Here is a 22,949-nt window from a genome sequence, read left to right on the forward strand (position 1 = left end):
TACCGCTTTATCAACAGCTATGATTATTTCAGGAATTGCTTCCTCATACTATTTTTTAACCACACACAATTTGAATATAAGTACCTCAGGTATTTACCGTAACATGATACATTTGATACTCATTCACTATTCTCAGTTTGTTCATTTAGATTACGTTGAAATATAATGTTGGTTTTCTCTGTAACCATTGACGGGGTGTTCTCGTTTCTCCCACTTTTGGGTTAACAAAGAAACGTATTGATATTCGAAGACAATGTTAAATCAATTACAGTCAGATTCACACTAACCCCACAGAGAAGTCACCCAGGTTAGTACCTTAACTGTGTGATAAGTAGTTTTTTATGCATGTGCTATACACAAAATTAAGTATCTTGGAGGGAAATATATAAAATTATATATGAAATTCCTAGTTACTTTTTGGATATAAAATAGACATAACAATAAATAGACAACCAATTGTTTATGTTTTTCATATATACATTGTTTCTCCTGGCAGTGGGGAGATTCTTTTCAGTTTATATTGTCTGTGTTTATGTAACCTTGGGATACTGGCCAAGGTGGCGAGATAGATATTTTACTTAAGCTTTTATGGTTATAGTTTGCTGTTTATAGTTTAATTAATGCCAGAAGTCATTTCCCTTTGCAGGGGAGAATGTCACGGTGACCAAACCTACAGTTGTGTGACCGCACAACGCACCAAAAATAGCGTGCGCACACCGTGCATACAACGTTTCCATACCGTCCGCACATCGTCTACACATGGTGCGCACAACTGTCCGATTTAACAATCGTTCGCCCCGTTGTGTGCTTTTCTCCGCACAACTGTGCGATTTGGTACAATTTGTAGATCAATATTACGGATTGAAAAAAAACCGGAAAGCTCGTTTGCAATAATATTACTCTAATTTCTCATCACAATGATTAAGATTTTGTATAATTTTACAATGCGTGTTACACAGCATTACAGTGACCGTTAGACTGTTAAGAATGGGTTTGGCTCCGAGGTAACAGAACAGGTCAATAACCATTTGTTGAGTGACCGGAGTTTTACCATGCCTGTACCCCGACACATAGAGCTGGTATGCGATACCGTATGACCGTAATAAAACACAACTGGACGTTTGTTATTTGCATTCGGTTTGCCTATAGCTCCCCTTCACCTGGGTTTTCACACACACCGGCACATTACCCGATGAGTTACGTAAGTGCCCCGGGCGGGGTAAAACTACGGTCCAGATACATGTACAAAGTGGCTATGTTTTCCTGTATACGGGACTGTGATGTATTTTTAATGTCTCGATTAAGGTCGTTTTAAAAACACAGAAAACACAATTTCTAAAATTAAGACAGTATAAACAGAAAGATAAACTTATAGAAGTAGAAACATACGTAAAAATCAAGTTTATATGTTTCAACACCAAACCGTACATTCCTCAATTTACACCAACGTTCGTTCATCGTGCACACAAATGTGCGCAAGCAATGATCGTCCAATTTTGTATCGTTCGCACATCGTTCACACACCGTACACACATCGCGCACACCGCACATAGTGTCACGTTGTGCGATCCCACAGCTGTATTAACAGTTTGTCCAATAAGTTTTGGTATTTAAAATTATGAATTTTAAATACGATGTAATTTGAGTACATGTTACTACTTGCGCTGTGAATCGTGTGTACTTGTATATGTGCCTGTGGCAGGTAATGTACCTGTGTTATCATTGTGACGTATGAGAGGTGGATGCAAGTATTGGCCGAGAGTAACACTTTGACCTATGACCCTGTCTATGCACGTGAAAAGCCTTACCTCGGCTCTGGTGAGTTAATTCACTCTACACCAACCCTTGGCTTGGAATAGACGCCATTTGAATTGCCTGTGTACGTTACTGCCACAGTGCAAGGTAAGTCTTCTATTTGATTTAAAATTATATAAAACAAACTTTTAATTCAGTTTAACAAATTATTAAATAAGGTACTTTGGTGTTATAATTTGTTGCATTTGAAATATATTGCCGTAAAATTTCTGTGGCTATAAGTTAAATTAGGGTACACGTGGTCAGGTTCTATAACATCATGTCATAGGGTTAAGGGAAATAAAATGTAACAAGAGGTCCATTGTACCTGTATCGCTCACCTGGTTTTTATATAACTCATTACAACTGAATGCATTAGTACATATTTATATGAAATATCCCCAAAACCAGACAAGATCTATGTTCTAACCCAACTGGGACCACAATATCTGACTTACAGTCACTTACAAGTCAGAGGCCTACATTGAGTTGCCATGTTAACAGATTTTGAAATAAGTATTATATCATATTACAGGTGTAATTAGACAATACAGTCAAACCTGCTTGAGTGGTCACCTGAAATAAGCAGCCACCTCTCTTATGTGGTCAGATTGTGGTCCGCATGATAGAAAAAACTAAATAATGAACCTGAAATAAGCAGCCACCTGTCTAATACGGCCAGCGGTCACACAACTATGGCCCAAGACGTTATCTCTACCTGTATTCAGAGGTCATTTTGTCCAGAAATTGACATCAAGAAGATTACAATATATTAACAAAAACACATCTCAATAGAGCAAAGCTAATTACAATGTGTAATCAAAAACCATAGATAAGGTTTGACACGTTGAATTGACAAGTCGTTTACACAGTGATTTTCAGCTTGAAAATTTGGGCAGGTCCTACCGACCCATGAACAATGTTTTACAAACAAAACAATTAATCCCATCTTGTGTACTCAATCAGCTTGTGATATTTAAAACAAATATGATCTTTTGTGGTATGTGTACATACCGGATCCAAAGCTTCTCGGGCCTAACATGTCATGTAATCAGAAACTCCGGTCTGCCAGTCACTATTTCTATATCAACGAAGCACACATCATGTCAAAAGGATAAATTTCACAGCGCAGACGCTGAATCAGATTTTTTTTCATTACTATGTCGTGATTTATATAATATATTTATTTGGTTTGTTATAACTGTGCGAGATAAGGACATTAGTGTTAACCTTTCCATACGGCATGGCGTGGATGTATGAAACCTTGGTTGTGATTTTCAGGTAAGCCTGGTTTAAGCAGCCACCTGTCTTAAGCGGCCAATTTCTGCCGGTCCCTTGGGTGGCCTCTTAATACAGGTTTGACTTAAGCTTTTATAAACCTAGAAACAAATTTTTAACAATTTATGAAAACTACACCATAGAATATGATAATCAAGCTGTACCACTTCTTAGGACCACAGGGTTCAAATCAACCTCATTCAATTAAGAAATGTTTGTTCTTCCTCTATAATGTTTTTGACCAAATTTTGTACAATTCACTCAGGCAATTACAAATGTAGGGGTATTAGCGTCTTAAAGCAAAATATTAGATAATTTTCCTCTTTGGGGCCCAGCCTTCCTAGCACCAGGGGTCGAACCAGCCTCATTTATTCAGGAAATGATAGCCCTCCCCCAATGAAGTTTCAGAGCAAATGTTGTAAAAATCGTCTCTGTTTTTTAGGAGGAGATGCTTTTAAAAGCAACAGTTTAGCTAAGTTCCGCTTCAGGGCCCTTCCCCAAGGCCTCAGGGGTCGAACCAATCTCATTTATTTTATTAATGATTGCCCTTTCCTAGTGATACTTCAGATTTAATTTTCCCCTTTGGGGCCCGGCCTTCCCAGCCCCAGGGGTCGAACCAGCCTCATTTATTTAGGAAATGATTGCCTTTCTCCAATAAGGTTTCAGAGCAAATTTGGTTGAAATCGTCTCTGGGGTTTAGGAGGATATGCGTTTTAAAGCAAATTTAGCTAAGTTCCCCTTCAGGGCTCCAACCCCCTGGCCTGAGGGGTCGAACCAACCTCATTTATTTAAAAGAGGACTGCACTCCATTTCTGATGCTTCAGACTGAATTTGGCTGAAATCTTCTCTGGCGTTTAGGAGGAGATGCATTTTAAAGCAAATTTAGTTAAGTTCCCCTTCAGGGCCCTGTCCTCCTGGCCTCAGGGTTTGAACCAAACTCATTTATATAAGAAAGGATTGCCCTTTCCTACTGATGCTTCGGACTAAATTTGGTTGAAATCCTCTCTGGCGTTAAGCAGTAGAAACGTTTTAAAGCAAATGTAGCTTGAACCCCCCACCCCCACCCCCACCCCCACCACTGGCTTGGGATTTCGTTTTCGTCGTTGTTTAATTGACAACGACTCATGGAGCTGTTGTCGTGATCGTTTGGATGTATCCATGCTGTCTTCGCAAGAGGTTAAATGACTGTAATCTGCATCGACAGGTGGTACCCGTGCGGTTTGGAGTGATTGTTGACATTTTTGTCATCGTATTTTCCCATGATCATGATGTACTGTGATTGACTTTTATTGTTATTGGTAATGTGACTTGTATGGACTGATTTATCTGATGTCAGCTGCTTTTTAGTCGGCTGATCTTGTATTTACCATGTATGTTTCACTTATGATGTATTTTCACTTGTTGAAATTATCAACTGTGATCCTATATTAATGTAGTTATCAAATAGTACTAAACAGAAGACCTAAATCATCTATTTTGGATTTAAATATCTGTAAAATAGGAGACCTTTTTATATCAAGTAAATTGTATTATTTACTGGATAAACTGTGTCGGTAAATTTGCTTGAAGTTAATATAGTTTCAACCTGTGATAAAATATAGATAGGGTTATAACTATATAATTGATTGCCAAAATATGATGTATTAATATCATTGCTTGCATGTTTGCTTCCCAGCTAATACTGTTCCAACCCTCTCTAACACTGCACACATTGCACTGCACGGTAGCGGAAGGTGATTTAGAAGAGGCTGCGAGAAAATGATGGGTTTGTAAAGTTGTATGTGTTCTGTGTCAGCGCATAGTATTGAACTTTACTTATATAGTCTAAAACCGTATAGGTGTCATATTGTCAATTACCCTTGTTTGTAGGACTAGCTAGTATATATTGTTAGGTAAATTATACTGTTCACGTGTTGATAGTTATGAGTTGACCACATGTAGTCATAAGAAAAAAGGCTATATTGCTAACGAGTAGTAAGGGATTCTACCTGAAAAGGCATGTTGATTTGTTACAGAATTTAAATTGTAACATTGAATTTCATTGTCAACCAGGTGGTAGGTTTGTACATTTCCTTCACTGGTTAGAAACTGAACTTCCCGTAAGGGTCAGTTCTTTTCCAGAGATTGTTTTGTATGTTTGGCTTGGTACATGTGACCTAACACAAAAAAGGGGAAATGTATTAATCTCAGACACGAGACTTCAGTGTTGGCAAGTTCAGATCTGAAGTCTGTAATTGATAGGTACATTTCATTAGTGTACCGATATCCCACTGTACAGCTGATATTTTTGGAGATTCCCCCCATACTCTATACAGGAGTGGAATAAATTCAAGGGACATCCAAATCATGAATCATTTCAACCACATGATCTCATACTGAATTAGAGAGTGTTGGGGTTAAATAATTTCCTGACCGAAGTCAATTATAGACACTCGGTGAGTTCGCCTCACCTAAGGTTAGATTTAGTCAGGACCAGGATAAGTCCAGGATATCGTCGGATTTTTGTCGGTAGAAGGATGGCATCCACCCTAGTTCTCTACTAGCTAGGTGTTGGATGAACATTTCTATTTGTCAATACTGTGTGTAGATATTATACATACATTTGTTTTTCTTGCAGAACATATTATACATTTATCAGTCTTACAATTCATATTTTTCTATCGGTATATTTAGCAGTTGTCTTGTTTTCCTTGTTAGGTAGGGATTGTCCCAACCACCTGGATACTAGATATATTGCTGCTCATTTTATTGTTTATATATTTGTGTTTAGTCTGAAATGGCAGACTCAAAACCGACAGAAGAAGAAGGTCCCATCCTGGAGCAGGCAGACTATGAACTCATGGCAAACCTTTTGCGCCAGAATAGTGTTCTGTTCACCAAGGTGAAGTATGATAGCATGTTAAGTCAAAAAGATCCAGGTTCTGTCAAAACTCCTAAGCCACAGCTGAGCTCTTGAGTGGTGATTACCGAAGTTTACCACGTAGATTTCACTGGACATGGAGATACGAGTATTCCTTAACCTTCGCGGTTACCTAATCCTAGTTATTCTCAGTCAGGGGGGCTAGAAGCAGGATATAATTTTCCTGTCCTTTCTTCGCCACGGAAACAGGATATGCACCTTTTGCCTCAAGTGCCTAAAATTTCCTTATGTTCAGGAGATGAGACACCTCAACGTGGTGAAACTAGATATGAGGGATGGCGATATGAGGTCAAGTGTTTAGCATCTGACAAGACCCTATCAGAGCAGTTGGTACTACAGGCTATAAGAAAACCACTTAGGGGTGTTGCTCGTCAGACGCTTATACCATTAGGCCCACAAGCAACTGTAAGGGAAATTCTTAATAAGTTGGACACGTTCTTCGGTAATGTGGCCTCAAATGAAGTTGTATTGCAGCAGTTTTACTCAGCTACGCAAAAGGAAAGTGAATCTGTCACTGCATTTGGGTGCAGGCTGGAAGCATTGCTGCAACTAGCAATCAATAGTGGACATGTAAGATCCTCAGCCAGGGAGGACATGATACGGTCCAAATTTTGGACAGGCTTACGCTGTGAAAAGTTGAAAGTTTAGACTCCTCACAAGTATGACTCCATTAAGTCATATGAACTGCCGTTAAGGGCAGTTAGAGCGGTTGACTTGGAGCTGAACCCAGCTCAAAAGGTGACCGATATACCAGCTAAGGCAAAAGCTCAGCACAATCTTTTGCAAGTTTCAGAGAGCGACAAAAATGTTGATAAGCCGAGTGAGCAGGTTAGTGCTATGCTTAGCAAAATCAAGGCTCTTGAAAAAAACCCGGAGGGAAAGTCGGGAGCGTACCACAACAAGGGAAAGGCTGGACGCAGCAATACTTACCAAAAACAAACAAATGGTAACCCCCAGAAACAGCCATCAGTAGGTGTGTCTGAACCAAAAGAGTAACCTCCCCTGTTGTAGGGCGAATGGGGGTAGGTGAAGGTAGGGCAAGCCCAAGTAACAATACCATTTCAGGCAGTACACTGTATGATCGAATGGTTGGTGGTACAAACGTAGACCAGATCATAATAGGGGGAGGGTACACTCTGCTCTCATAGATAGTGGCGGCTCTATGATCACTTGTATTTCAGAGGAGTGTTGCAAATCTCTGAACCCAAGTCCAGTACTTATGGATGTCAAAGACTTTGATCTCCATGTATTCGGTGCAGGTGGTTCTAAGTTACCATACTTAGGATATATTGAGGCAGATATTACCATTCAATTTCTGTCTGATTGCGAGTTTGGTGTACCTATATTGGTAACACCGATGACCAAATACAACAGAGAGGTTCCTGTTATTGTTGGTACAAATATCATACGTAGGTGTAGAGATATACAATAGCTCTGGTGCTACTTTTCCAGATGCTTGGCAGTCTGCTGTTGACAGTTTGTGTGTCGACAATCCCATGATGGTGAAATCTGCCAATACCTATCCAGTGTCTATAGGTCCTAACCAGGTAAAGACTGTCCAAGGCTTGGTACGTAAAATAAGGGAACATAGTACAGCTGTAACAGAACAAGGCAGCTCATTCCAATCTGGGAACCTGGTGGTACGTCCAAGGGTAGTGTCACTATAATGTGCACCTGGTAGACTCAAAAGGATACCAGTCCGGATCTGCAATCTGTCTACTGAGGCTGTTACTATCTCACCTAAATCACATTTGTGTATTCTCTCTGATGTGAAGGTAATGGACAGATGGTCTCAAGAACCCTCTGAGAACAATGACACCAAATCCTCCAAGGATAAGGTTGAGGGGAGTGGTGTAATAAACTGGGGGTAGTTATAAACAAGGACAACCTCTCTGCTGAACAGTTGGAGAGAGCTTACCAGATACTGGGTAAGTGGCAGCATATCTTTTCCAGATCTTTTATAGATCTGGGGAAAACAGACCTGGTGAAACATGAGATAAAACTCTCAGATGAGGTTCCATTTAGGGAACCATACCGTCGCATTCCACCAGGAATGTATGAGGAGGTGAGGCAACATCTTCAGGAGATGTTAGACTCTGATGTTATCAGAGAGTCTCACAGCCCCTACTGCTCGAACGTCGTCCTTGCTCCGAAAAAAGATGGATCACTGAGGTTTTGCATAGATCTATGTTAGCTCAATGGGAAAACCATGAAGGACGCCTATACCCTTCCTAGGGTGGAGGAAACTATGGACTCCCTTATTGGATCCAAATACTTCAGTAAACTGGACCTGAGGTCTGGTTACTGGCAGGTCGAAATCAAAGAGGAGGACAAGGCCAAAACAGCCTCTTCTGTGGGCCCGCTAGGTTTCTTTGAATGTAACCGCATGGCATTTGGTTTAACTAATGCACCAGCGACTTTTCAAAGATTGATGCAAGCCATCTAAAGGAATGTTTAATTTTCTAAGATGACATTCTCATTTTTTCTGACACCTTTGAGGAGCACCTCAAAAGATTGGAGGGTGTGTTTGAACGGCTAGAAAAACATGGCTTAAAGCTGAAACCCTCCAAATGTTAATTCTTTAAGTCTCAAGTGTGCTATCCGGGGCACATTGTTTCTGAGAAAGGAATTCAAACTGATCAAGATAAACTTGAAGCGTTGAAGGCATGGCCCGAACCTGTCAATGTTAAAACGCTACGCTCCTTTCCAGGTTTCACAGGGTACTACAGGAGGTTCATCAAGGATTATGCGAAAGTCATAAACCTTTCAATGATCTTCTTGTGGGACACTGTACCCACAAAACTGTGAAGGGACCAAAGAAAAAGATTCCTTGGGTATGGTGTGACAGTCAGCAGTAGGCTTTTGACACCATTGTTAGTCTTCTAGCTTCTCCACCAGTGTTAGCATATGCAGACTTCGCCAAGTCTTTCACTGTTAATACAGATGCCTCTGTGGAAGGTTTGGGAGTTGTGCTGTACCAGAATCAAGGTGGCCATGAAAGGGTAATCGCATATGCCAGTAGAGGTTTACATCCCAGTGAAAAGAACTACCCAGCTCATAAGTTGGAATTTCTTTGTAACAAATGGGCACTCACTGACAAGTTCCATGATTACCTATATGGCAATATTTTTGAGGTACGTACAGATAACAACCCTCTAACCTATGTGACGACCACGGTGAAGCTGGACGCAGCAAGTCATACGTGGTTAGCCGCTCTCTCAAACTATAACTTTAACTTAGTTAATAGAGCGGGCCGTCTCAAATGGGAATACAGACGGGTTGTCAAGACGACCGTATCGGCGAGAGGAAGTTTTCCCAGATGTAGTGATAGCAGTTACCTGTGCTTGTTTGTCCACTAGGGAGGAGTTACCTTTGGCAGAAACTGTAGTACTCTCAAATACATCATCCCTAGAACCGGAGAACAACACCCTAGAATTAGGGAATGTGAAACTCTCTGGTGTGGATTGGGAAAAACAACAATCCTTAGATAAACATCAGGGGGTTTGTCAGGGAGGGTGTTCGACCTGATAAAAAAATAATGCAACACGAACCTGTGAAGGTGTGTCGATTTATGCGGGAATGGCGGCTGCTGAGACTACACTAGGGTGTTTTGTATAGAGACACCACAGTAGATGGTGATCCTGTGCAGCAGCTAGTTATTCCTAAGGCATATCGAGAGAAAGTCCTCAGGGGAGTGCATGAAGATGTAGGTAATCAGGGACGTGACCGAACAAGCTGGTTGGCAAGGCGTAGGTTTTTCTGGCCAGGAAGAACAAAAATCCAATTGAAAGTCCTATGTGGCTCCACTTGTACATGTTTATAATGCAACAAAGCATGAGACAACCGGATATTCTCCTCATTACCTGATGTTTGGTTGGCATCCAGGTGTAGATGCATTTTTTGGCATCGATACCAGTTCTGAGGCTGTAGGGAGCCGAAGGAATTACGCCCAGAAGCTTAAGCGTCGGTTAGACTTTGCAAGCAAAGCTGCCTCGGCTTAAAGCGGAAGGAAGGGTAAGCGGTATAAGGATAGGTATGATAGGGGAGTTAGAGAAGCCACCTTGGAAGTTTTTGACCGGGTTCTGATGAGGAACGTTGGTATATCTGGAAAACAAAAATAGGCTGACAAATGGGCTGAGGAACCATCTATTGTCCTTAGTGTGCCAAATATTGACATGCCCGTATATACGAAACGGAAGGAGTCGGGGAAGGGACCTATAATGACAGTACATAGGAACCTCCTCCTCCCGTTTATGTGGCTACCAAGATAAGAAGGTGTTCATGAACCATGGGAGACAACCCGAAATCATCAGAATGCCAAGATAAACTTAGTTGAGAGTTTCTCCTAAACTACTGACTCTGACAGCTTAGATGAGGATGGGAGTCAAACACCCAGGTATATTATTCCTGCTAGGAGGCCCAAACGCACTGCTGCTGAGTCGCGGCAGCCAGTGCAACCAAACACTTTTGGTGCAGGGGATCCTCTGAAAAGGGGGAATAAGGGTGTTGTGGAAAATCCAACACTGCGGGCAATGTAGGTCATACACTGGACTCCACAGCAGCTGTAAGGCCCAGACAGGCCTGTAAACCTCCTAATTGATATGGAGAATGGCTGATGGGGACCTTGGTGTCATCCGATTCTACAGCTGAGGACTTAGATGTATAGCAAGTCGGAGCAGTGGGAGAATGTCATAGGGAAAAAAAATGATTTTGAAACTATTGGTAAATCTCTACAGCTACTGGTGGGTATTAACCTTAGGGTTTACCATCAAATTATGTAGTTATGTATTTAATTGTAACTCACATTCAATTATTTTAAAAAGATTGATATTCATATCAGGAATGCAATGTTTCTACTGACAGTGGGGAGATTATTTTAAGTGTATAATGTACATGTTTATGTTACCTTGGGATACTGGCCAAGGTGGCGGGATGGATATTTTACTAAAGTTTTAAGGGTTATAATTTGTTGTTTGTAGTTAAATTAATGCCAGGAGTCATTTCCCTTTGCAGGGGAGAATGTCACGGTGGCCAAACTTATTAACAGTTTGTCCAGTAAGTTTAGTATTTAAAATGATGAATTTTAAATACGATGTAAATAAATTGAGTACATGTTAATACTTGCGCTGTGTATCGTTAATTATCATTGTGACGTATTAGAGGTGGGTACAAGTATTGGCTAAAAGTGACATTTTGACCTATGACCCTGTCCATGCACGTGAAAAGCCTCACCCTGGGCTCTGCCCAGGTGAGGTCGTTCACTCTACACCAACCCTGGGCTTAGACTAGTCGCATGTAAATTGCCTGTGTGCGTTACCGCACAGTGCAAGGTAAGTCTTACATTTGATTTAAAATGTTATAAAACAAACTATTACTTCAGTTTAACACATTTTTAAATAAAGTACTTTGGTTTTATAATCTGTTGCATTAGAATTATATTGCCGTAAAATATCTGAGGCTATAAGTTAAATTAGGGTACACGTGGTCAGGTTTTATAACATCATGTCATAGGGTTAAATTAGGGTGTAATTATGTGATGTAAGTTTCTGAAATAAAATATAATAATATAATATTAATTTACAAGTAATGTCTAAATATTAAATACTTTATGTTATTAATGTATGTGTTTATACTTATACGTTTACACGTGTCCGTATATGTTCACTTAGACATTTATTTTTATTTCAGGGAACTGTCTCCGTTGACGAGTGTGGATTATAATTATTAACAAATAAACATTGTGTATATCTATGTCTATGGGTTCTTTTTAATTCGCACCAGAAGAAACCCACACAAATACTCGTGTGACACAAATTTAGCAAAGTTCCCCTTCAGGTCCCCCTGGCCTCTGGGGTCAAAACAACCTCATGCATTTATAAAACGAATGCCCTCCCCTAGTGATGCTTCATTATTTGGTTGAAATCCTCTCTGGCGTTAAGCAGGTGATGCGTTTTAAAGCAAATTTGGCTAAGTTCCCCATCATGACCCCGCCCCCCTGGCCTCAGGGTTCAAATAAATCTCATTTTTTTAGGAAATGTTTACCCGTCCCTACTGATGCTTCATACCAAATTTGGTTGAAATCCTCCTTGGCGTTTAGGAGGAGATAGGTTGAGAAAAGGTTGACGACGGACGACGGACGCTGCGCCACGTCATAAGCTCACTATGGTCCTTCGGACCAGGTGAGCAAATAATATATAATTAATTTACAAGTAATGTCTAAATATTAAATGATTTATGGTATTAATATATGTGAATATGGTTATATATTTACATTTGGTGTGGCAAAGCCCTTCTATATAACTACTAAAGTACTGCCAATAGCAGCTTCATGGTATGCGACTATAACTGAAGTTGGTCTTTGCACCTCCGAGCACCTTAACAGTGTCACTACCGAACTTATCGGTATCTTCTGCACCAACTGCCTGTCTCAAGTGTCTGTGAGATCAACAAACAATTTTACGCCTGGATGTTTCACCAATTCAACCTTCTCCGGTGGCACGATCAACATCAACAACATGCCGGACTGCAAATATAACTCTTGACCTGATTACTGCGGGCTTCCGTTAATGCGTGCGCGGATATAGGTCGCAATAAAATCGGAAAATGTTTTACGACACTTGAATAGTTACTTTCAATAATGTTATTTGTTACTATTTTATGAAATGAGAATATGATATATATAAGTAAAAAACAAATGAATTGTTAAAGAAAAATGCGTTTTAAGTCTTTTCAATTTTGTATGGGAAAAAGCGCATGACGTCAGCTGTTTTCATTGTGCCGTTCTAGAAATTGACCTGACCTGACGGTAATCAGCGGGAAATTTGAAAGTTGGAAAAGGCATAAATTATTTTTTGCGAATTCGCATTACGAAAATATAAATATAAGCAATAAACTGCACTGATGTGGCAGACCAACTGGTATAACTGCCACATGTGTCACAGACAAACTTATCATGGTGCGCTAGCGCGCACCATTCAGTTTGTCCCAGGCATTCAGGGAACCGTCTCCGTTTACGAGTGTGAATGTTTCATAAATAAACTGTCATCTGTGTATGCATGCATATTTGTCAATATATATTCGCACCAGAAGAAACCCACACATATTCTCGTGTGACATTGGCGAAGGATGCTCTACACCAAATTTAGTTCAAATCACTCGATTCATACAGAAGGGAAAGCTCAAATGGGCCCGCCCCTCTGCCCCAGGGGGAGCCACACCCTTCATTTTTTAAAAATTGAATAACCCTTGCCCAAGGATGTTCTAGACAAAATCTGGTTCAAGTCCCGCTATTTGTACAGAAGGAAAAGAACTTCAATTTAACCTCAATTTCCCCTATACAGCCCCACCCCTCTGCCCCTAGGGAACCACATCCTCCGTTTATACAAAATGGAATACCCTTTATCTATGGATACTCCAAGCCAAATTTAGTTAAAATCCACTAAGTCGTTCAGGACAAGTATTCTTTTAAAGGAAAAGTTGACGGACGGACGACGGACGCCATGTCACGGCATAAGCTCACTTGCGTTTTAGGCAGGTGAGCGAAAAAGGTTAATAAAGACGGCGTGCACAAAGATTTGAAATATTAAACACGTAAATTAGTCCGATACAATGTTTTTACTAAGAGATCCGACTGTCTGTTACGTTTGTGCTCCACGTGCACGTGAAGCTCGCTCATCAGGTTGTTTTTTTCTCAACGTCAATAGTCTGTCTAATATTCATCTGACCAAACAGTCAATCGATTGTACACCAATAAAAGCACCTACTGTCGTCTTAAGCCTGCACTTATTGCCTTGACAATTTAGACAAAAGCAGTGGCTTGCAGTCGTACAGCGCGCGCTGAACTCTGTCGGGTCTGATCATGTTGATACAATTCGTGACGACCACATTACACAAGCGGTGCACCGATAATTCTTCTTAAATCCCTGTGCCGTACGTAATTTTTCTTCAGCATAGAAATTATTTTTCCCGTGACTATCGAATAAGCACATTATGTGAAACCATCTTATTGGTGAAAAGAAATACAGCCCTTTTAACAGCTATGGTTATTTCAGGCAGTGCTTCCTATTACTAATTTTGACCACACACAATTTGAATATAAGTACCTCAGGTACATGTATTTACCGTAACATGGTTGATACATTTGATACTCATTCACTATTCTCAGTTTGTTCATTTTGATTACGTTGAAATATAATGTTGTTTTTTGTCAGTAACCATTGACGGGGTGTTCTCGTTTCTCCCCCTTACGTTTAACAAAGAAACGTATTGATATACGAAGACAATGTCAAATCAATTACAGTCAGTTTCACACTAACCCCACAGTGAAGTCACCCAGGTTAGTACCTTAACAATTAATAGTCATTCAAATTTACTAGCCCCGGGCCGAAGGTTAAGGGGGTTGCTAAGGCGCCATCTTGGATCCAAGATGGCGGATTTCCAGACGTGCTACACGATGACTTGGCAGAAGAACTGGGCGGATTGCAGGACGTCGCGGAGGGATAGCTCTTTCACGCAATCGTTTCCGTACAGTTCTCGGGCTTATTTGTAGCAACCCAGGGATTGTCCGTGCAGTCAAACTAGCCGTTTGGAAGCGATTTCTCAAATGGACAAGCCGAGTATGGTTGTCCTGTTGACGTGACGTCACACGTGGACGTCCCGGACGCACGAGGTCGATCGCCGCCTTGGCCAAACTGTTCAAATCCCGGATTGTGTCTCGATGGACATGAAAACGTATAGAGAGAAATGCTTGGCCCATACCAGCTTAAAGCATACCAATAATCCGGAGGCGGTCATTTTCATTGAGCCTCGGCATAGCATTAATCACAAATTAAAACTTTATAATGCTGTTTTTATTGTTCACTGGTTTCAACAGAGTGACCCAACAGTTGAAAAATAAACTTTCATTGTCGAATTGGATGGCTGGACGAGAAAAACGTGCAAACTGGTCAACGCCTATAGAGAGCAAACTGCACGGGAAAAACTGCCATTGACACACGGATAGTGTGTATGTGTCATACTCGGTCATGTGTGTGAATTTTCATGTATATACAGTTGGTAATACATGTATATATTCCGCTAGTATACAACAAAAACATATAACAAAATGTAACAACTGTAAAAAACTACAATAATACTTGTTAGGTACTTTACGGTATAGTATTGAGAAATCATACCAGGCTGCATAATGAACACAATTGGGGATTATAGGTGGACATTTACGTTATTATTGCAGAAGTTGTCAAAGGGAAGTAACTCCAGGACAAGGAACAATCAATTACAAATATCAATTAGTTCCCTACATTGATAATTTCCAAGGAACAAAATGACTAGTATTTTATATATAACAATGTATACATGTACTAGTGTTATAGAGTTATGCGACACTAGGTGACCAGTGGATAACTAGTGACAAAAATGTGGAGTAATATCATATTTAGTTATTAATGTCTTCTCAAACAATAAAAAAACAAATAATCAAGTGATTATCCAGATTGTGAACTTATACGTTGCTAGCTCGGGGAGAACTGCAACCAACCATGGGTGCGAAGATGCATTATCATGTCCAATAATATTCTGGTGACACAAACTCAGAGGTTCGGAGGCTCTTTCACGAGTTTGTTGCACGGAGCCGGGAGGTTTTCTTCATAACATTAAAAGAATGCTATACAAGGGCAGTAACTCTGCCAAGAGCGAATGTGTGATGTCAGTCCATCAAAACTCACCGGTGTTCCGGTACATTTTCGGTAGGCTCGGATGCTCTTTATGACATCAAAAGACATACGATTAACGATTTCACGTGACGACAAGATTCATACAAGCAAAGTCGTTATATTAAATAATGAGCACTTCACTTTTTCAACCCCAGCTCATGATTGTTTCAATTTACTAAAATATGCATGAAAATGCTTCCCGAGATCGATCGCGAGATTGATTTAAAATGTTAGCAGTCGTACAAATTTGAGTGAACCAAGCCAAGTTTTCTACAATTCTCAACCTATGTGTACAGGGAAAGAAGTATTTTGTCGCGCGATATCGAAACCGGTGGGAAACCGTTGGGGGACTAATCAAAAGCCGACGGGTCCTGATCCGACCACTTTCGCTCTGTGGCAGTCAACGTAAAAGTCAGATCAGCCCAAATCAACCCTGTAGTACAAAAAGGGTTTTAAGTGTTACATCAATTAAATGGTTGCGCATAATACATCAGATAAAAAAACAGAATCTCAAAACCTTTCCCTGTTACACAGATTTTCATGGGACGTAAGAATATAGCGGACGTTCATTAGGACAGAACAACACGACAGAGAAAATGATGACGACATGATACAAATGACGTCACAATACAATATACCAAAAATGACGCCAAAATTAACAAAGCAGTTTCACGTCAACATTTGTTGAAATAAGTTGCTGTTACAATAAGCAATAAGCCTCTTCAGACTGTATCTCTAAAATAATCTATAAAGTAACCGAAAACAGATGATATGATATTCACATGACCATAACACAACTTTATTCAAAGTTTCAGGTCCCCCGGCCTCATGTTCAATCTTTACTACTACGCAAAACAATGGTACTTACTAACTGGAGTTATCATGCTTATTGGCATCCTCTTACATTTGGACCAGTTCATTAGCTTACTATAAGTACAAGGAATAAATAGGGATATGATCAATACATCTTGTCTCTGAAGCCCAGCCATTTTGGATTGACTTAAAGTAAGGTGAATTAATGAGAAATAACTGTTTTGCAAACACAATAACAACGTACTTACCTGCCACGTTAAGTGTGTAGTCAGGACTGTCTACAACCCTGTCAGCTTCAGGTAGACTGGGGTTGGTACGACGACAAAACCACACAGATCCATGGTCCCCTGTCTGTGGCTGTTTGACCCACTGGAACACTGTACCATAGTTAGTCGAGGTGGTAGTACAGGAGCAGACATCCGGGCTACAGAGGACAGGAGTAGTAGTAATGGTGTTGTAACACTGACCAACAGCTACTTGTATACTACCTAGTACAGCAGCGACGTCAGGACGGCGGTACAACTGGACAACGTTTGCCTCATCTGGTACGCCACACGTCAGTGTTAACTCACTCCCGGGGACAGCGTACTCAGACGACCCCGTCAATGTGACAGCATCTGTGTTACAAGGTAGTTTATAATGAAAAAAGGGACGTAAAACAGACAAGATTTACGTACAAGAGTTAAAACGACCAATCGCATCTTGAGTTTCTTATATAATTAGTTTCGTTGCCTGTATCGCGATACACTAGCAATACTAAAATTGTTAAATTCTAAAACAGTGTACTTGTTGTTTTGAAAGCCTTAGGTAGCAGAATACAGTGGAAATGGCCCGACTCTGATAAACAAGGCACATGTCGAGGAAATGTAAACACAGCGGATTTACCCTACACATGTATACATGTATATATATTTGTAAACTGCGTTACATTTACAATACATATAAAGTACTGAGAAGTGTATAAACCTCTTTTTTCTATGTATGTCACTTGTGGTTACCACATCAAAAATAACCAAAAAATGCCAAAAATTGCTATTTTTAACCCAAAATTTGACCCCGCAACTAGTATTTTTTTTCCTGAGCTCTGTCTGAAATTAAAGATCACCTACCTGGTTGCAGAATTATCTGGGTCCCAGTAAAATTTGATTTTTTGCAATTTTGCGTCGTGTGCTGTTGTCAAAATTTTACCTCCTGTAAAGCTAGCTTTTCATGTGTACGCACCGTTTCGGATTATGGCCAAAATTTTATTCTAGAACCAAAAAAATCCTCTTTCTTTTTTACAAATGTGAAGCTCACATAGCCCACTTCATCATGCTTATACCAATTTTAATACAGTTTTATTTTTATATTTTTTTTACATACTATACAGGGGTTAGCCATTTAACAAAAATATCACCCATGGCCACAACCGTCTACTGTACACTGCTATCGTAAGTAAAGATGTGGTCCACTACTTAGTAATACCAAAAAGTACTGAACGTCTTATACAAATATTTTTTCGTGATGTTTATTATTCAAGACTATGTCAAACCCTGTAAAATCCTGCACTCAATCATTATGAAGTTGATTTTTAAGCAGAAATGTGTATTGTAAAACGTATCGTATGTGACACTATGGGTTTACCCAATATTTTACTTAATTAATTAATGTGATTAATTTATGTTAGGTTCATCCTATATTTGGATTGTAAGTCGTGCGCTAGTCGGGGTCAGTATTGGGTCAGGTAGCAGTAGCCTAAATGGTATATGTAATACTTAGAGTAATTATAGTCACATATGTATGTACCAAATGTCTATGATGACAGGTTTATAGGTATCAGGACAGATGATGGCTGTAGGCAATGAGATAACATATGTACTGGAAAACGTATTTAACGGGATGCATCCAATATTCAGAGAGTCGGGAATTAGCCATGAGAGAAACAGGTCAATTTGGACCCAGGTTCAGACAGAGTATGGGGTGTGTGGCCATGGTTTGGCACAAGCCTAGTTAATTAGCTCGAAGTCAGAGACACAACGTGAAGTATTACCATACGAAGATGAAATGTTGTAACCACCTGTACCTGTACTTGTAATGAGATTGTTGATGAACGTCTATGAATAAACACTACTATTATCAACTGTTACGTGTGTTCACGGCTGCTGTGTTACAAGTCATGTATTTTGGTGCCCGTGACCAAGGATCGAACGGGACTTCAAGATGTAAACGACCGGAATCTAACCATTATACATCAGAAAGGCAGATTCAGAAGAAAGTACAGAAGAAGACGTCCATATGGTGTAAGAGAAGACATTTCCAACATGACGGACACGCCCATACTACAAACAAAGTTGGAGCAGAGACATAATTTGGTGAGTGATTTAGTTTTATCTCGACACTGAAGTAATTCTCATTATGGCAAACATTGATGCAAGTTCTGTTTTTCAAGAAATTAATTTACAACTTTCGAGCTTATGTTCTATGGTAGGAGTACAAAATGTCACTCGAATAATTAAACCATTCTCAGGGAAACCAGAGTTTTCAAAACGTGGATTAAAGATATAGAAAAATATGCTAATTCAGTAAACCTAGCAAAAGATAAATTAAACCTGGTAGCACTTCAAACTAGCACAGGAACAACTAGTGACTTTATACATAGGTACTTAAATGTCAATAAAACTACCGAATGGAACTTATTAAAGAAGGAATTAACATCTAGATTTGATGAAGTAACAGAACCTCATCATGCTTGGGTATCATTAAGAAATGCGAAACAAAACGCAGATGAAAATGTGCAAGTTTATGCAGAAAGATTTCTAGAAGAGGCAGAACTAGCTTTAATAGGGCAAGATGATTCAAGAGGACAAGTTATAGGGAGAAAATTGATAGGGTTCTTTATTGATGGGTTAAAACATGATGCTATCAAAATGAAAGTAATGAGAGAAAACCCTAAAACATTTCAGGCCGCCTATGATTGTGCAGTATCAGAGCAAAATCTTTTATTCAGGTTCAAATTAAGGAATGGAAACAATGAAACACGATTAGATAGACAAAAAACAAATGCTTATGACAGGAGAGATTATCAAAGGCAGTGGGTAAGAATTCGCCTTTGTATCAAAATACAAGGGTTAAGTGTTGAGGATATGAGAAACAGGGACATGTTAAAAAGAATTGTCAAAACACAGTATGTTGGCATTGTGAAAAAGGGGGACACATTAAGAAAAACTGTGGGGAGAAAAACATACAGGGAAACGGAAACACTCCTTTTATAAGTTGGCAGAGGGAGTGGAATAAAAACTAAGATGCCAGCAGAGAAGAGAAATAGTAAATCAATGAACAAAAGGAAAAGTAATCCTAGAAAGAAGGGAGATAAACAAAACAACAAATACCAAACTATAAGATAGAACTAGCAGGTACCCCCAATTCGTGTAGAATTAAAATTCAAAACCAGAGGCTTAGGGCATTTGTAGATTCCGGAGCGGAAGTGTCATTAATGCATTGGAGGTTTTATAAAACTTTGAAACAAAAACCGAAATTGAGTAAGAAAACAATTAGTTTGCAATCTGTTAATGGTAAAAGTATTTACATAGATGGACTTGTAAACATAAAGTTTACTATAGGCAAGGTGGAGTGTTGTCATTCATTCTTTGTTGTATCGGGAATTAACAGGAACATTATTTTGGGCCAAGATTGGTTAGTGAAAAACGGTGTCAGGCTTTACTATGATTTAGGATGTTTGAGGGTGAAGGAAACTTATGTGTCGCTTAAAAATGACATTCATGTAGCTTCTGTTCTAAGACTCGCATCAAAAACATTATAAAGCCTCAAACAGCGTGCATGGGGAAATTTAAACAGAGTGCAGGCTTAGAAAATACTGGGTTATGTGAAATATCCGGTATTGATATGGGTGAAATTGCTCAAGAACCTGGATTATTGGTATCCAGCTCCATTGCTAAACTAAAAAACAACCGTAAAGTGCCCATTTTTATTGTCAATAATACTAACAAAACATTCCAGTTGAGAAAGGGTACTGTTATTGCTCAGGTGAATCAATTAGTGTAGTGACCGTTAATGCGTGTACTTCTGGAACCCCTCAGGCAAATGACTCTGTAAGTATGACAGAAATTAATGTACCTGGAAATAATCGTGGAGAAATTCAAAATTGAATTAGGTCATACAGATACAGTTAAGATGAAAATTGATACAGGTGACAATAGGCCAATACGACTTAGACCTTACAGAACACCACTGACCCAGAGAACAGTTATGGACAAGACTGTTGACGAAATGTTACAAGCTGGTATAATTAATAGATCTAAATCACCTTGGGCTTTTCCAGTCGTAATCGTTGATAAGAAAGATGGAACAAAGAGATTTTGTGTTGATTTCAGAGCCCTAAACAAAATAACAAAGGCGAATTCTTACCCACTGCCTTTGATAGATGACATTCTGGCTTTATTAGGGAACGCAAAATATTTCACGACACTAGACTTAAAATCAGGGTATTGGCAAATTTTAATGGAAGAAAAAGACAAAGAAAAGACAGCATTTGTATGTCATAAGGGTTTATTCGAGTTTAACGTAATGCCTTCTGGGTTGTCAAATGCACCAGCTGTATTTCAAGAACTTATGCCTGAAGTTTTACAGGATCTAGATCAATTTGCGATAGCCTATTTGGATGATATTTTAATTTATTCAGAAACAGAGGAAGAACATTTGACTCACATTGAGAAAGTTTTCTCGAGATTGAAAAATCACAAGTTAAAGTTGAAAATGAAGAAGTGTCAATTTTTCCAAACGGAAACAAAATACCTTGGGTTTGTGATTAATCAGAATGGTGTACAGTCTGACCCAGAAAAAGTCAAAGCTGTGCGACAAATGATAGCTCCAAGTTGTGTTAAAGAGGTTAGAGGGTTTATTGGAATGTGTAGTTACTATAGAAGATTTATACCAAACATTTCCAAATTTGCAGAACCTCTCATTACTCTGACAAGGATATATGCCAAATTCTACTGGACTCACAGCTGTCAACAGCCTTTGATCAATTGAAAGATAGTCTTACAGTTGTCCCACTTTTGGCCTACACTGATATTACCAAACCTTATGTGTTATACACAGATGCTAATGATACTTGTATTGGAGCGTGCTTGACACAGCCTTGTGAAGAAGGGCAGAACATATTACCAAATGTAAGGAATGAGAAGCCATTATATTATTTGTCACATAAGCTATCTGATACACAAACTAGATGGTCTACCATAGAGAAAGAAGCATTTGCTATTCATTATGCACTACAAAAGTTGGAGCACTTTTTGCACAATGCTGAGTTTATAATCAGGACTGATCATAAACCGTTAAAGTATTTGTTAGAGGCGCTTATGCAGAACAAGCAAATTCAACTTTGGGCTTTAGGTATAGCAGGATATAACTGTTAAATAGAGTATATAGCGGGAGTTGTAAATACATGCGCTGCTTTGTTATCAAGATCTCCTCTTAAGGATAAAATACAAAATGAAGACATAACACCAGATCTCAGCGATAAGGCTTTTGAAATAAATGCATTAAATTCAAACAAATTCAATCCAAAAGATTTCACTAGTTGTGAAATTGGCAAACCGGTGATGACAATGCCAGAAATAGATACTCTAAGGCCAGGAGAGTTAGACATGATAGTAGAACAAGAGAAAGATGCTGAGCTCCAGCTCTTGAAGAAACAGTTAAATGAAAACAAAGTGAGCAAGTCAATACAGAGTAAATACTTGATAATGGATGATATATTGTATTATATATCCAACCCAGATGTTGACCCAGTGGTTAGACTATATGTACCAGATCATTTGAGATTTAGGGTAGTGACGCAATACCATGACGAGAATGGGCATATGGGGATTGACAAGACATTTGACGCTATTAGGACCAAATATTTTTGGCCTAATATGTACAAACAGTTGTATGAGTATGTATCAAATTGTGTCCCTTGTCAGAGGCGAAGTTCGAGGGAAACAAAACCTCCGCTTCAAGAAACTGATATCCCAGCGTTCCCTTTTGCGAAAATTGGGCTCGATGTTAGTGGTCCCTATGAGAAGAGTAGGTCAGGAAATAAATACATTATCAGTTTTGTAGATTTGTACAGTGGTTGGCCCGAGGCCTTTGCTGTTCCTGATAAATCAGCAGAAAGTGTTGCCCACTTACTTTTAGAGCACATTGTACCTAGATTTGGTTGTCCATTACAAATCATCACAGATAATGGGACGGAAAATGTTAACATGGTAATGAGGGAGACTTTAGAAGCGTTAAATATTAGTCATGTAACAACTTCTTACTACCACCCACAAAGTAATGCGAAAGTTGAAAGGTTCCACAGAACACTTCATGATGTTTTGGCAAAGAAACTTGAAAATGACATGACAATATGGGACATGTATCTAAATCAAACTTTGGCAGTTTCAAACAGT

This window comes from Mizuhopecten yessoensis, unplaced genomic scaffold (genome assembly GCF_002113885.1).
Source record: "Mizuhopecten yessoensis strain PY_sf001 unplaced genomic scaffold, ASM211388v2 scaffold4883, whole genome shotgun sequence".
NCBI lineage: Eukaryota > Metazoa > Mollusca > Bivalvia > Pectinida > Pectinidae > Mizuhopecten > Mizuhopecten yessoensis.